General features: G+C 40.7%; 1 protein-coding gene across 3 annotated transcripts in view; it reads left to right on the forward strand.

Annotated features, from left to right (window-relative positions):
• The first annotated feature begins 8,975 nt into the window (after nucleotides 1–8,975).
• Nucleotides 8,976–14,035, forward strand: part of cdh11 (cadherin 11, type 2, OB-cadherin (osteoblast)) — a 74,470-nt gene continuing 69,410 nt past the window's right edge. For 2 of the 3 annotated variants that reach the window (XM_072390573.1, XM_072390575.1), the window contains exon 1: nucleotides 8,976–9,442. The gene's annotated coding sequence lies outside the window, so the exon portion shown is untranslated. The remainder of the gene's footprint in view (nucleotides 9,443–14,035) is intronic. The other variant, XM_072390574.1, reaches the window with a different exon arrangement.

Below are 14,035 nucleotides of genomic sequence, written 5' to 3' on the forward strand. Positions count from 1 at the left end.
AGTTTTTATTAATTCATGAGGCCAATAATAATAATTCCCTCATGAAGAGTGGGATGTTGATATGTCTGCGGGCAGTTTGCAGTGATGGGATCCAAAAATACTGACTTGCACTTTTACAGACTATTACACAATGTCAGCTGAAAGACTGAAAAGCAAATCTGCTCACCGAAGTGGGACTTGGACAGTGTGCTGCCCTAAAATCTGTTAAAACAGGTGACGTGGTGTCTCATATACATATATATATTAGACATTTCTGTGTTGCTTCACATGAAGAATGGCATTTTCTAATTATTTAAGTTTGTCTCACTGTGAACCGGTGGTGTTCCAGACCAGAAAGAAATGCCTCTCCTCGAGCTTTCAAGCCCATCACAGTCTCTTTCCTGTATTATGAAAAGTATCAGCAGGGATGAGAACTTCCTAAAGAGAATTTTGGGAAACATTTACATCTACTCTGTTTTTGGATCCCTACAGACTTGTCCTGCAAAAATCTGGTATCTTTCAAATAAATGTACCTTAAAGAACAACTGAAGGGGAAAAACATTAGTAGGATCAACTGAGGAGCATGAATGTGGATGAGTGAAACAGTTACCACTGAATGCAAACGACAGCTGCCAATTTTTCAAGGTCAACAGTGTGACAACAACTTGGATGTCTCGAAGAAAGGCGTGGGTTTACTAAAGGGGGGCGGCATCATCTTGGTTAGGAATCTTTATACTGAAAATGTTACCGACCCACTGCTTCAGCGCAATACGTAGCAGCAGCGAACCCTTGTCAATATTTTGTGATTGCAATGAATTGAGGTGGAAATGTTAAAGGGCATGTTTCTGAGTATGTGGGAGGAGGGGATGGGACAGATGAATAGAAAGGGATAAAACAAGGAGAAAAGAAGTAGTTAAGAGGAGGAAGAGTTTCTTTGCAGAGTGTGATGCTTAAACTGTGAAACTCAATCATCTATATTTTGTTAGAAGCCTAATCGCCCATGTGTGGTCAAAGTGTGAGAAAACAATTTTCTATCTGTTGGATCTCTTGTGCTTTGCTTGCTGTGTGTGTGTGTGTGTGTGTGTTTCTGTGCGTTAAAGTGTGAGAAAGAGCTCATTTAATACTTGAATACTTCACTTCATCTCAGGTGCAACTTTGTAAAAACAATTAAATATAATTTTATACTAATCGGACAGAAATGTTTGGCCACAAAAGTCACCTGCAGGGATCAGTCTGTGTTAGAATACCTTTGTAAATCATAGGGCTACATCATACTGTTTACACTGAACCTGTTCCCATCGCTGTCCACCTGAGGGTGAGAAAAGCAAGGCCAACAGTGCTGCGTAATGTTGGACTGTACCAGCTTAGACCTAAAGCTTTTTCTTGTAATAAAGAGATTTCAAACATGCAATAGATTTCATAAGACAGTGACTGTAAGTCTCTGAGTGTGTGGGTGAATGAGGCACTTTGGGACCAGCAAAGGCTATAAAGGGGCTCTATAAGCACAGTCTATTTAAACAACAAAACTCCTCTAATATTCAGACCTTTTTCATGCTTTAAAACAAAACATTTTATTAATTAGCCAAGCTGTCTGAGTAATGAGGCAGTTTGTGTTGGCCTTAATCTCAAAACCACTTCTATCAAAGATCAATTTTTATTTTCAAAAATTAAACATAGCCCAACTAGAAAACAAGGCTGACAAAGACACCTCGAGTTTCTTTTTTTTCTTTTTTTTTTTCTAAAATGCATTGTCAGTGAGATGAAATCATTTTTGTTTTACCATGACACCAGGTTGGACTCGTACGCCGATGGCGACGGACCTGCCAAGCGAACTGCTGGCTCCCCATCTATGACTTGCCACATGACACTCAGAATGTGGAGGGCTCCTGAACTGAACCAGCAACACACTGAGTGGGTTTACATGATGAGATTAACTCGATTATAGCTATAGTTGGGTTAAGCTCCCTATCTGAGCAAGGGTTATTATCCTTTGTTACATGGTGGTGAATGAATCGAATCACTGGCACAAAGCATGCAATACCACAGTAGATAAGTGGCGTTGTACCCATTTCAACTATCGCTAATAGAGCCACTGCCGGTTGACGCCTTCACCACCAACAACAACAAACTAAGGCATTCGAGAAAGATGGCGAACGAAGAGCAAGATGAAGCTACATCCCACTACATTTGTGGTTATGGCACAAACGCGACGCACAACAGAGCATTCTCCATTGCGTTGTTTGTTTCTTTCTGACGGCGGCGACAACAACAGTAATATCGTCTCCTTCGACTTCCAGGTGACGATCGTGGGAAAAAATCTCGAGCATGCGCAGAACGCTCAATCCGATCCTCTGTCGTCTCCAGGCACATTCAGTGGGCGTTTGGATCGAGTTATCCCGGGGTCTTAATTCGATCGCAAGTAACCCGATCCGATTCCGATTAAGCTTGTTACATGATCTGAATAACTCAATCTTATTGTAATTTAGCCATTAATCCGATCCGTCTGCCCGTGTGTAACCGCACTGACTAATTCTCTGAGCCAGTTGAACCAAGAACTACCTTTGCATCAGCAGGCAGCAGATTTTAGAGGGGGGGAAACACCATTACACAACCTGCTTTGCCCCAAAGAGCTGACAGAAGTTAACGATAAAGCTAAATATCCATACATTTCCCTGAAGACTCAATAAATACAAAGCAAATCCATTATTTTCTCCAATTCTTTGCTTTGCATCAGGTGGTTGGAAACAGTTTACATGCATCTTCTGAGCATCTACCATTATTTCCGCAGACTGCTTCTCTTTTAGTGTTGAACGCTGTCCATTTGTCGTGCACTTTTGATAGTTTCAATTTTCACTGTGATTTAATTATATTTCATGTCCTAACCAGTGTTTTCATAGTGGAAGTGTAAACTGGGACACCGCTGTGATGCCTCCTTTCATCTGATTTAGTTGTTTTCTTTCTTCACTTGGCTTCAAAGTCCCAACCCCCTCCCCTCCCTGCTACTGCCATGTTTATTGCATCTCCACTGGCACAAAACAAGTTCCCTGTCCTCTCAATGAACTGCTACCACAACCTTTTTCTATATGTTTTAATTAAGAAGGTTAAAAGCCCAAAAAAGTTTTCACCTCTGTCAGTTTGATTCTTTTTACACGCGTCATTTAAAAGCTTTCTTTTGCCACGTCGTTACTGCTGCAGACTCTGGTTATATTTATGAAGAGAAGACTAATGCAATGACTTTGAGCTCTGATTAAATGAGTCTATAGTGTTGGAGGCGAGCTAATGTTTAGCGTTGTCTGGCTGATTAAAGCATAGCAAACAAGTGATTGCTATGCTGCTCTGCTCCTCACTTCCAACTCATACACAAGGCTGCTCTCTGTTCTCTGCCCCCACATCTTTCCATCTCCAGATCGCTCTATTTAATTCTCTATCTTTGCCCCTTTGCCTCAATAATTTTGTCACTCTGATTTGCTCTCTCTAAAGGGAAAGCTTAATTTCTATACCTCCAGCCTAGTTTCTATTTGCTCAAACCACTTCTCAGAATGGGATATGTCATTGCTGCTTTATGAACCTATAAAGGAATAACTAAGTTCATGAAAAAGGATAGATATTTTTTTTGCTTTTTGCTCTATGACTTATCTCTGTCTCAAAGGCTCAAATGTTCACGTTTTTCTGTGTTTCTCATTCTATCTCCAAATTTTACTCCATCCCTCTCCCATCCTCTGTCAGTTTAAGATGATCTCAGCTTCCTTGATTTCCCTTGTTCAGCTACCGTGCCGTCAGGCTAAATTCAATTATTGCAGAATGTGTGAAAATCCCAGGACACCGATTGGTCATTGCAGGCCTCCGTTTAGTGAGCCCAACATGGGGGACAGGAGGAGACAGACATATAACACACACACAAAAAAAGGCTGAATGGTAAAATGTGAAGTATGTCAAAGAAGGAAGCAATGGAAAAAAGAAGGGAGGAGGAAATTTGAGACATGGGTTAAATGAGTAAAATGAAACATACGCCCCACTCTTTTTATCCCCTTAAAACCCCTGGTATCCTTCAGGCTCAAGTTAAAACAAACAACTCTACCCTAAAAAGCTCAATCCATAATCCCTGTATAATCACTCAGGTGACCTCAGCACACATAACCAAAACATGAGAATAGAGACAGAGATATGAGTGTGTGTTTTGCTTTAGATGAATTTGCTGAATTTCACTTCAAAGACTGAGGGGTTGAAGCAGTGTATTATCCTTAAAATGTCTACTGAAGCTCAAGTTATTTTATGTCTCAAGTGTTTAAAGAAAAAAAAAGGAAATCAGAGGAGAACAAATTTGAAAATGATTGTTTAAACTATGATGAAAGAGGAGAAACAGCTTCCACTGTACAGGAAAATGTAAAAATGAGGAAGGAGATCACTTGAGCTTTCTTTCGAAACTAGGAATATGCCATTAGTGTCTTTCAAGATTTGGTCACTTTTAACAAGAGAAAGCACTATCAGCTCCTTATTAGCAACACAAACTGTGAAAATGGCACCTCTGTCTCACTCTGGGGGCTTCATATAGAGCAAATAGAAGAGGTGTGGAGGTGGTGACCAAGGCTAAAGAGCACGATGGCATGCAAAACAAGTTGTTGTGAACTCCATTTCATGCATAAGGGGTAACAAAATGATGCAGGTTGACTTTTGTTTATCTTAAAAAGATAGAATCTACTTTCCCAAACCAAAACATTTCCTTTAAAGCTTTTAAAGCATGTTCTGTGAAACCCTTTGAGTGGTTAGCAAAGGTTAAAGTGCTACATGAACGCAGTCCATTTACCATTTATGTGAATCTACAAAGTTTCCATAAATCCATAGCTTGGTTACAGTATTAAATATATCACCAATCTATCAACTGAATTCCAGTTATTGTCCCACTTTTTTTTAATTCCGATAGGTTGCAAAGACTTACAGATCAATAACCTTAGTAGTATCAGAAAAGCTGCAAATTCAGGTTCTAATCACAGACAAGAAAGACAAAAATGTAAAACAGCTACCATAAACTAAATATATACGTTTCAATGAATTTAAGGCAATTTGCTTGAAAAAGATCAACTTATTCTTACCTTTAGGGTGCACATAGCACTCAGTTATCATGGCACAGAGCAGCATATTTTCAAGCAAGCTCTACGTGTTTTACTCTCTCATCTCTAATCGCCACTGAGACGATGAACTGACGCTTAGATTAAATAACAAGTAAGAAAAAACAGCTTAAATAGTCTCATGCACTTCTCAAATGTCAAATGCACAAATCAAACAGTTGTTTACAACAGTGCAGTGTAATCTGTGTTCCTGCAGTTAGAGGTGTTAAACACCAAGCAGTGACATCATCAAGGGGAAGAAGAAAAAATATCACTCTCACTTCCTCTGCACATCTTTTATTTTGCTCACCTTTGCAATATTTCTTTATACTTCCATTGATTTTTGGCTTGTGTATCCATTATTTTCAATAAGTCCTTTTGTCTACAAATTTATATGAGGGTGTGTGTATACGTGCATCCGGTGGGTGGTCGGGCTCACTGTGAATATCCCCTTACTGTTTGGGGTTTGTGGGTCAGCGTGTACAACACCAGACTCGTCTTTTGACTCCAGACCTCTCTGAACTGCTGCCTCAGCTGAATGTTTACAGCAGGAGGGCAGGCTCTCATTGTGGCCACCACGCACTGTACTTAAACCCAGAGTGCAGTTTTGTTTCAAATACCTACCATGACATACAAACCCAATTTCCAGAGAAGTTGGGATGTTTTCTAAAATGCAGCATCAACTTAAATCTGTAATTTGTTTATTCTTTTAAAGCTTTAAAGTACAAGTTACAAAGGAAACTATTTTCAGTATCTTCATTATAAGTCTCACTGAAAGAAGCATTAAAACTTAAAAACCCTTTTCACACACATCTTCTTACACGGTTAATGTCAATGTCAATGCTCATATACCCCCCCCCCTTTTTTTTCTTCTTAAAATAGAGGGTGAATCTGGCTCATTGATCATTACTGAATTCTAAACAAAATTCCTACAAGGAAATCTCACGTAAAATCGCTTTATATTTCTGCCATTAATTGACTGCTCACACACCAGGACCGGAGATAAAAAGATGAAGATTCATTGTAACCCAGACGGGACTCCTAGCAGACTGCACACAGTTAGTTAAGTCAGGCAGATACTCCTTTCCCTCAGCGAGTTAAAGCCCAACACACGACAGCGCTCAACTGCGTGTAGAACTAAATCCTAACACACAAAAGGTCAGTTGCAAAAAGGCACTTTTAGTATGCTTAACAAAAAAGAGTTTTAAAACATTGCCTTTAAAAAGAAAATACATTTTGTGCACACTTTTATCATCACTTGTGAGGAAGGTGAGAGCACATGAGTTTCAGAAAACCATCAAATAAAACTCTTCCTTTTTTAAAGAGGAGATATAAATCCCTTCTTTAGTTCATAGCCTTGCCTTGCTTGTTTCTGGCATTTACAGATTTCTTGCATGGAGGAGGCTGAAACACCAGAAGTCAATGTTCATTAAATGTTTTAATGAAAAGACAGATGAATATTTTAAAACAGATTTAAATCAGTCTGCTTACCAGACATCCTGCACTGAGCAAAAAGACTATAGTTGTCAACATGCTCATTCATAATGGCCAAAAATACTCTCTAATTACATTTGACAGCCCACCCTTTTATTTTAGTCTAATTATTTAATTTTGCATCCAATGTAATAAAGGCCTGAATGTTATAATGAAAGTATGCATTATTATCCACTGTTACAAACTGAATGAAAGCCTCTGTTGTCCCTCTTGTAAATGAGCCCTATTTCAGAGCTGCTCAGACCTCTGCCATTAATACCCAAAATTGAAACCTCTTACAATTCAGTTCAGACATTGTCTCTTTGTAAAACAGGATTCCTAGAATACATCAATGAGCTGCAGTTAGTGTCACATGAAGGGTTTTATAGGCAGCAGCCATATTATTCAAAGTTAGAAAACTGACCTCGATATATAGAGAAGATTTCTAGGAGGCTGAGAAAAGTCACTAGTTCCCACAGTCTCAGCACATCCTCTGACATTGGCAGGATGACATCATTTGATTCTTCCTTCCAATTTTAGAGATTGTCTTCTCCCAAAAACAACATGGATCGTTTGTTAATGCTGGCAGCAACTACCGATAATTACGTTCACGGAAATGCGCCCTCTAGAGGTCATCAGAGCATCTGCATGGAAGGAGTAAAAATGGCGTCTATTGAGATGACGATGACGATGTCATTAAAAATATATATATTTAAGCACAAACAATGATGTTTTTAAACAATACCTTCCCCCTACTCCTGTGTCCTTCAGGGGACTTTGTGACTTTTAAGCACTTGAGAATGACATGTGGATGTGGATATGCTCATCAGTCTTATGTTCCTCCTGCAGCCTCAGTGGTAGTTTAGAGGACCCTCTAATGAGTCATTTTTAAGTATGAATAAATGAAGACAGAACAAACTGAAACAATTAGATTGAAGAACTTGTTGCAAAGTTACAGCTGGCTAATGAAAATAATTAAAAAAGTTATTAGGCAAGAGACATGCACAGATTTAAAGAAAAAGCTCAAAATATGAAGCAATTATCTCCAATAATTATATTCTTTTTTTTGTATCTTTGATTAATAGTGTTTTTTCTATAGGTATTCCCAATGCACCACAAAAGCACCACCAAGAATGACAAACTTATCATGTTAAAGTTGAAAAAATAACACCAAAGAGCCCTTCATTAACTATCAACTGCTGGCATTGTCTCTGCACACTTTGTCCTTGATTTTAGACTTAAGTGATGTCTTCTAACGCATTAAAACCTTTTTAATGAATTACAAATGAGCTAAACAGCAACAAGAGAGAGAGAACAAAATATTTGTATGTAATGCAGACCATCTGCTGTGTCATTTGACCAAAGCCGACAGCACCAATATGCATTCATGGAGCAAACACTGTAATGATTTTGCAATCTGTGCAACTTCACACACATCCATCAGCTCCTCGGGGACCAAAGTATGAAGACTATCTTCACTGAAAGAAGAAAGATTGATAAGGCAAAAAAAAACAAAAACAGGAAGAACAGTCTGATAGATGCACAATGTATTTACATTAAAACAGAATTAAACCTATAATGACTCTTAGGTTAGAAAGTATAGTCACATAGCAAGGAAACTTTCAAATTAAATATGAATTTAGGAGGCCTATTACTCAAAGATCTGACTCAAATCCACAGTCTGCAAAAGCAGAAAGTGTTGCTTCCCCTAGACTCATGAAATGTTTGATAACCTGACTGCAGTTATGAGAATGAAGCAGTGACTGTCTTTTTCAAAAGTTTTTTCTGTCTTACTCAGTGGCTGAGATTTATTTTAAATGGGACTTCTATTAAACCAGTCGCTACTCAGAAGTAAGAGCTTTCAACAGCTGTCCCTCCCTCACCACTCTCATTGGCTGCATTTGAGAACATTCATGAGCTCTGGCAGCAGTTGGAGGCCAGTCTCAGCCAATGAGGAGTGAGCAACTGTTGCATTCATTTAGACTCCCGCGGGGCTTCTGGTGCTGCTGCCTCTCAGGCTGAATTTTGATCTGACATGAGTGCCACAAATAAAAGAACGTAAAAAAGAAAGAACGAAATAAAGAAAGTGACCTAACATACATTCAGAGATCCCCTTCAGCACAATTTTTTCCAAATATATTATTTTAAAAAATCCGAATCAAATCCAGTTTTACTGAAATGAGAACTGTGGATCTCCTTTTGCGCGTTTTAATCATAATCGTCGACGGTACCAATTAAGTGTTGGGCCTATATGATTATTCAGCCGAGTTCAAATACATACAGTGAGGCGAGGGAAGGTTACTTTAGTTTCCAACGCCCTCCATCGGCAGCGACATTGCTCTCCATCTCCCCCTCCCTCTCTTTCTGGCTGCTGCCGTTGCGCACCCGTTCAGTTTCCCTCACAACGCTTCTGAGGCTCTTGGAGAGAGGACGGATAAACAGCGCTGACGGTACCGGATTTGATACCCTTAGGAAGGAGGGATGTTACGGTGATTTCCCCCTCTTTTCCTCTCCCTGTACCCACCTCTTCCTCACCACCACCTCCGCATCACTTCAATTTCGGGACCTCATCAAGACGCACGGCTCCTCAGTCCTTTTCTTTTCCGTCTCTTTTGAATTAATCTTAAAATCTGCTTGATTGGTTTGGTGTTTTTGCCTCTGCGTTCTAGCTGGAAATCGACTTGATTCTGCTTTGATTTTTCCCCTGTCATTTATTTTCCACGCGCACGCAAGCAGAAAGAAATAAAAAACACTGGGTTTTCATTCAGTGGATGTGTTGGACATCTGGGAAAAGAAGCAATACTACTTGAAAGAAGTGGCCGTTTCCTACTGGCTTGTATGTATTGGGGGAATTTCCTTGGAGAGACGGGCTGCGCGCTTCCAAGGTAAGAACTGCTGGAGTTTGAGGGTTGAGATTTTGCGTGTGTAACATCAACACAGTCACATTCTGCTATTTTATCCCGTTTTGTTTCTGTCTTGCACCCCATTTTCCCGTCTGTGGAGGCGTTGAGCGCAAAAATGACAACCAAGTAAAATTTTCGGTTCTAAGGATGCAGGGGAGCGGATTCTGGTTAGACTCAAGATTATACTGTCATACGAACACTATTCATTCACTTTTAGAGGACTTCGGACTTCGTTATGTCTGTAAACAAGGAATATGTCACTGAAGCCCCGCTGCTCCTTTGCGCATTTACGTCGGCGACAATTTGCAGTGCTGTGGCTGGAAACAGTCCTCCACTCCACTGGATGACGGTTAGATTTTTTGCGGTTTCTACAGAGCACAGTCTGCATTTGCGTCTTTTTTTCTCTCAGGCGCGGTGTATGTCTGCATATTTGCACTTACTTTTTTCTATGAGTCTGCGCGCGTAAGCGAGCGCATCAGATTGCGTTTGTACCCTTCATGTGTGTATGGCCACATGAAATGAACATTTTTCGGTGTCTCGGATCCTCCCGGCGGCTCCTGCGAAGCACAACTTTTTCTCAGCAGAGGCCTGATGTGTCTGTGTTTTTACAGTAGGTGGAAAGTTGTCACTTTTTGATGTGACAGCTGTATTTGTATTTATTTGGAAATCCCATTAAGTATTTTACACAATTTCTATTCTGCTGTTCAGTTCAAACCAGATTGTTATTGGTGTTTCTGTGAACCGCTACTTCTAAAAAATATTTTCAGGTTTTCTCTCACGGTCTTTTTTTCTGCCTTTACACTGATCTTTGCGAGATTTATAATCGCCTCCTGGAAATAAGAGTATGAAAGTATGAAAGACTCCATAAGGTTTGGAATTCAGTCCATTTGAACTCGTCAATCGGAGCTGCGACTTTGCTCTCCGCGTGCGCCAGATCACCTGCACTCAGATATTCCGTACGTCTGGTTTACCGTCCCTGTAGGGCCACATTAGATCATACTGAACTGTTCCACAGACAGCAACCGAAATCCACTGCAAACGTGCCCGCACCGTTTCAGTTTGATATGAATAACTGTGGACGGATGGAGCCTCTACTGAGAGTAAGTGAAATATCGGTTCATAATTTGGACATCTGCAATTCCACTGCGTTTTCAGTGGGAGGGGGTGGGTCCGATTGTAGGGCTGTAAACTCTTTGGTATTCATGGCACAACTAAAGATTTCTGCTCCCAAGCAGGCAATAATCGCCCTTCTCACTCTCCAGCTCTCTGTCCTTCCGTCTACCACACTGTTGCTCTATGAAATGTCTCCCCTCTTGCTTTTACCTTTGCTAACCCTTTTGCATTTCATCACCCCACTCTTCTCTTCCTCTCCCCCCACAGTCTCAGCTCCCCTCCTGACTCTCTCGGTCTTGTGGGAGCCATTGAGAAAATCATTTACTGCTGTTGTATTTTATTCGACGGGGGTGTTCTCACCAGCCAGGTCTGCTTTTTTTGCAGAGCTGTTTCTCACAGCGCTTTTCTAAAAAGTCAACACATGAGGCACAGATGCAAAGACAAGATCCTTCAGAGGTATTTAGCTCCGTTTTGTTAAGTAGACGGACAGATGAAAAGCTTTTTGAACTCTCTAGTTGGCAGTGTTGTGGCTTTCTCCACAGTTCCTTATTATGTGGTTTCTTTTCAGACAGACCTTTCTTGTATATTTTGGATTGTGTTTATAGAGCAGTCGATGTTGTGGGGATGAGTGGCAGAATTCCCCTTATTTCTCCTGTTTGTGGTTCAGTGGCCACTTCAGATACATCACAAGAAAAGAATGTACCCACTTCTTTTTTAGAGCTTTAACTGCAAGCTGCTTACTCAGAGTTTTCCAACTTTTGCTTCACAAATAGCATAAAAGTAACACCCCATTTGCTTAAGTTCCTAATCAGCTCCACTTATACTATATTTCAGTCACACCATGTTAGTGTGTAGCGTTAAGGGAGATCCAGAGGCCAAGAAGAGAGGCAAGATTGGAAATGAGGGTTCGTGGCTGTGGTCTGCAGAGGACATGAGGTGAAAAGAGGAGATGAGGAACAACAGGGCAGATGATCAGAAGAGCAGAGCTGAGACGAAAAGAGCGTGACTCCTATCAAGATGTGAGGAGAAGAGGAGCGCAGCGTGATTTCTATCAGCACTGTATTTCTTCTCATTTTCTTATGAGGACTGCTGATGTCTAAGCTAAAATGAGGCCCACAATGAGAGGCTGCCTGTCTTCACTTAACTCTTAGGAATGAACAGATCCAGCAAAAGTGTAGCTTGTGAATGTGATGGTTTTCTCTCAAGGCAAGACAGACACACTGGTGTTCTTGCACCAGTACATCTTTGTGCTATTTGGGGTGAGCCATACACAGAAACCTGGCTTAGATGATAGATGAAAGCATGGTGGGTGAGGTAACAGATTATTCACTGATGTTTCGCCAAGAAATTGCACAAAAATGTCATCAGATTTGTTGGATTTCATGAGAGCTGTTTCAGGACCTGGCAAAGGAAATGCAGTGCATCATGCCTTTGTTCCTTATAGTTAGTCGAATCTGTACATTCCCGTTTGAGAAAAAAAAAGACGCATTTCTGCTCTATTTAAGTTAATCTGCACACTCCAACTGAGGATTGAAATAATTGAGACTTTTCAAGAGGATAAAAATGTCCATGACGTGATTTCACTGATCTGTTTGTCCTGACTGCGACTCAGGATTGAGTTCAGGCTAATAGCTACAGCCTAAAACTCATTTCACAAATATCCTCTTTAGTTTCCGTCTCGTTTGTGCTCCTGCTTTTCCTCATCACACACTGTCTCTTGTGACATCCGTATACTATTTTGCCTCTTTAGAAGATTTCAGGGCAACAATTGTGTTGATTTAGCCCCATTATTGAAATGAGGAAGACTACATTTTGAAAAAACAAAAAAAGAAAACAGCCTCACCTTCAGGGATGAGTTTAACAAATCCTGCTGACACAGCTGAGACAAAGGGACAGATGGATAACTTTATTACGCTGTTATCATCCTGTTTATTATTAATTCTATAGCAGGTGCGCTTCCTCACAACTGAAATAACTGTCCTGAAAGATTGAAAGGGTGACAGAGAGGATGAAAACAAGGGGAGATGTTGCAGAAGAAGAGACCGGAATCAGAAAGTAAAAAGAGAGCAGAAGAGACCGTGAGCGGTGTTCAAGCTTTTCTAGGTGACGACAGAGGGAGCTGTTGGGCTGTGCTGCAACAGAGACTGCTCTGCTGTGGTTATTTTCCTTCTTTCAGCCTTTTCTTTCTAATTCTTTACCAATCTGTCCCTCCCAGGGCCAGTCAGAGGGATGCAGAGGTAGTTAGGCTTCCTGGGGATAAAGGATTCAATCTGCACACCCCAAACTCACTCTCACACACAAATCTAGTCTGTCTGGATAAGCATGTCCACCGTGACTGGTTTCTGTTACCTTCACATTCACATTACCTCCCAGTGAGAAAGATGGGGGGGGGGGGGGGGGGGGGGGGGGGGGGTTTGAAGGGGGGAATTGAGTTCCACCTTTGCTGTTATTTATTTTGTTTTCCTGCCATCTCCGTGTCTCCAGGTTTGATAGAAAGCAAAGTCAATGTAACACAGTAGAATTAACATCATCTCTTTTTTTTCCTTTTTATTTATTTGTTTTTATCCCCAGATCCATCTTCATCTGTTTAAGGCAGTGTAATAGGAGGCCAGTTAGATGTCACACTGATTTATAATTTCCTGTGGCACTGCAATGGGATTATAACTCTAATCCTTGGTTTCAACCAGATTAAATGACAGAGTCTGTAATTAGTGTTTTTGACCTTTAATCTTTTACTCCCTCTGTGGAGGAAAAAAAAAGACAGAGGCTGATTTGTCTGTATTTAATAAGGGTGGGGAAAATATTTTCTGGGTATTCTTTGCATTTGAAGGAAACTGAGTCGACACAGGTGGTTCAGTGTTGTTGACATAATTCCCTGCCAGTAATGGGTTTAGTTTCCTTGCCCTCAAGCATGCAGTTTGTATGTTTTTTTTGTTTTTATCTATCTTGCTCATGTGGTTTCAATTAGTCCTCCAATGCTCTACGTGCCAGTGACTTGGAAATCACAGTGCACGAGTTGCAGTCCAAGCGCTGTTGTGTATGGGATTTTTTTGTGCTTTGTGACTGGGAATGACTCCAATTTCTGAAACCACATATGAAAAAAAAAAGTGACAAGAAATTAATAAAATACCAAGTTGAAGTTGTTAAGCTGGGAAATGTCTTTAGTTTGGAGCACAGAAACAAAGCAGTAGCAGTGTGATTCATGAACATGTCCCATGCTCACATTATGTGATAAGCACAGTCACACTGAAGTCATATGGAGTCGGAGACAGGAAGTTGCACCGGAAATAAATACCACCAAAACTAAGGGCACCATTTAGAGCAGTCAAACGACAGTAACCTGGAACACAAAGCTGCCAGTTGCAGATGAAATGTGTTGGTCCTCTCCAGAAGCAGCTGACTAGTGCTCCTCAGTTTGGGTGACCTCTTCTCTGCTGCATGGGAGCACACAGCGTTGGTGGA

The sequence above is a fragment of the Leuresthes tenuis genome, unplaced genomic scaffold, assembly GCF_036924035.1.
Source record: "Leuresthes tenuis unplaced genomic scaffold, fLeuTen1.0.hap1 SCAF_8, whole genome shotgun sequence".
In the NCBI taxonomy this organism is placed as follows: domain Eukaryota; kingdom Metazoa; phylum Chordata; class Actinopteri; order Atheriniformes; family Atherinopsidae; genus Leuresthes; species Leuresthes tenuis.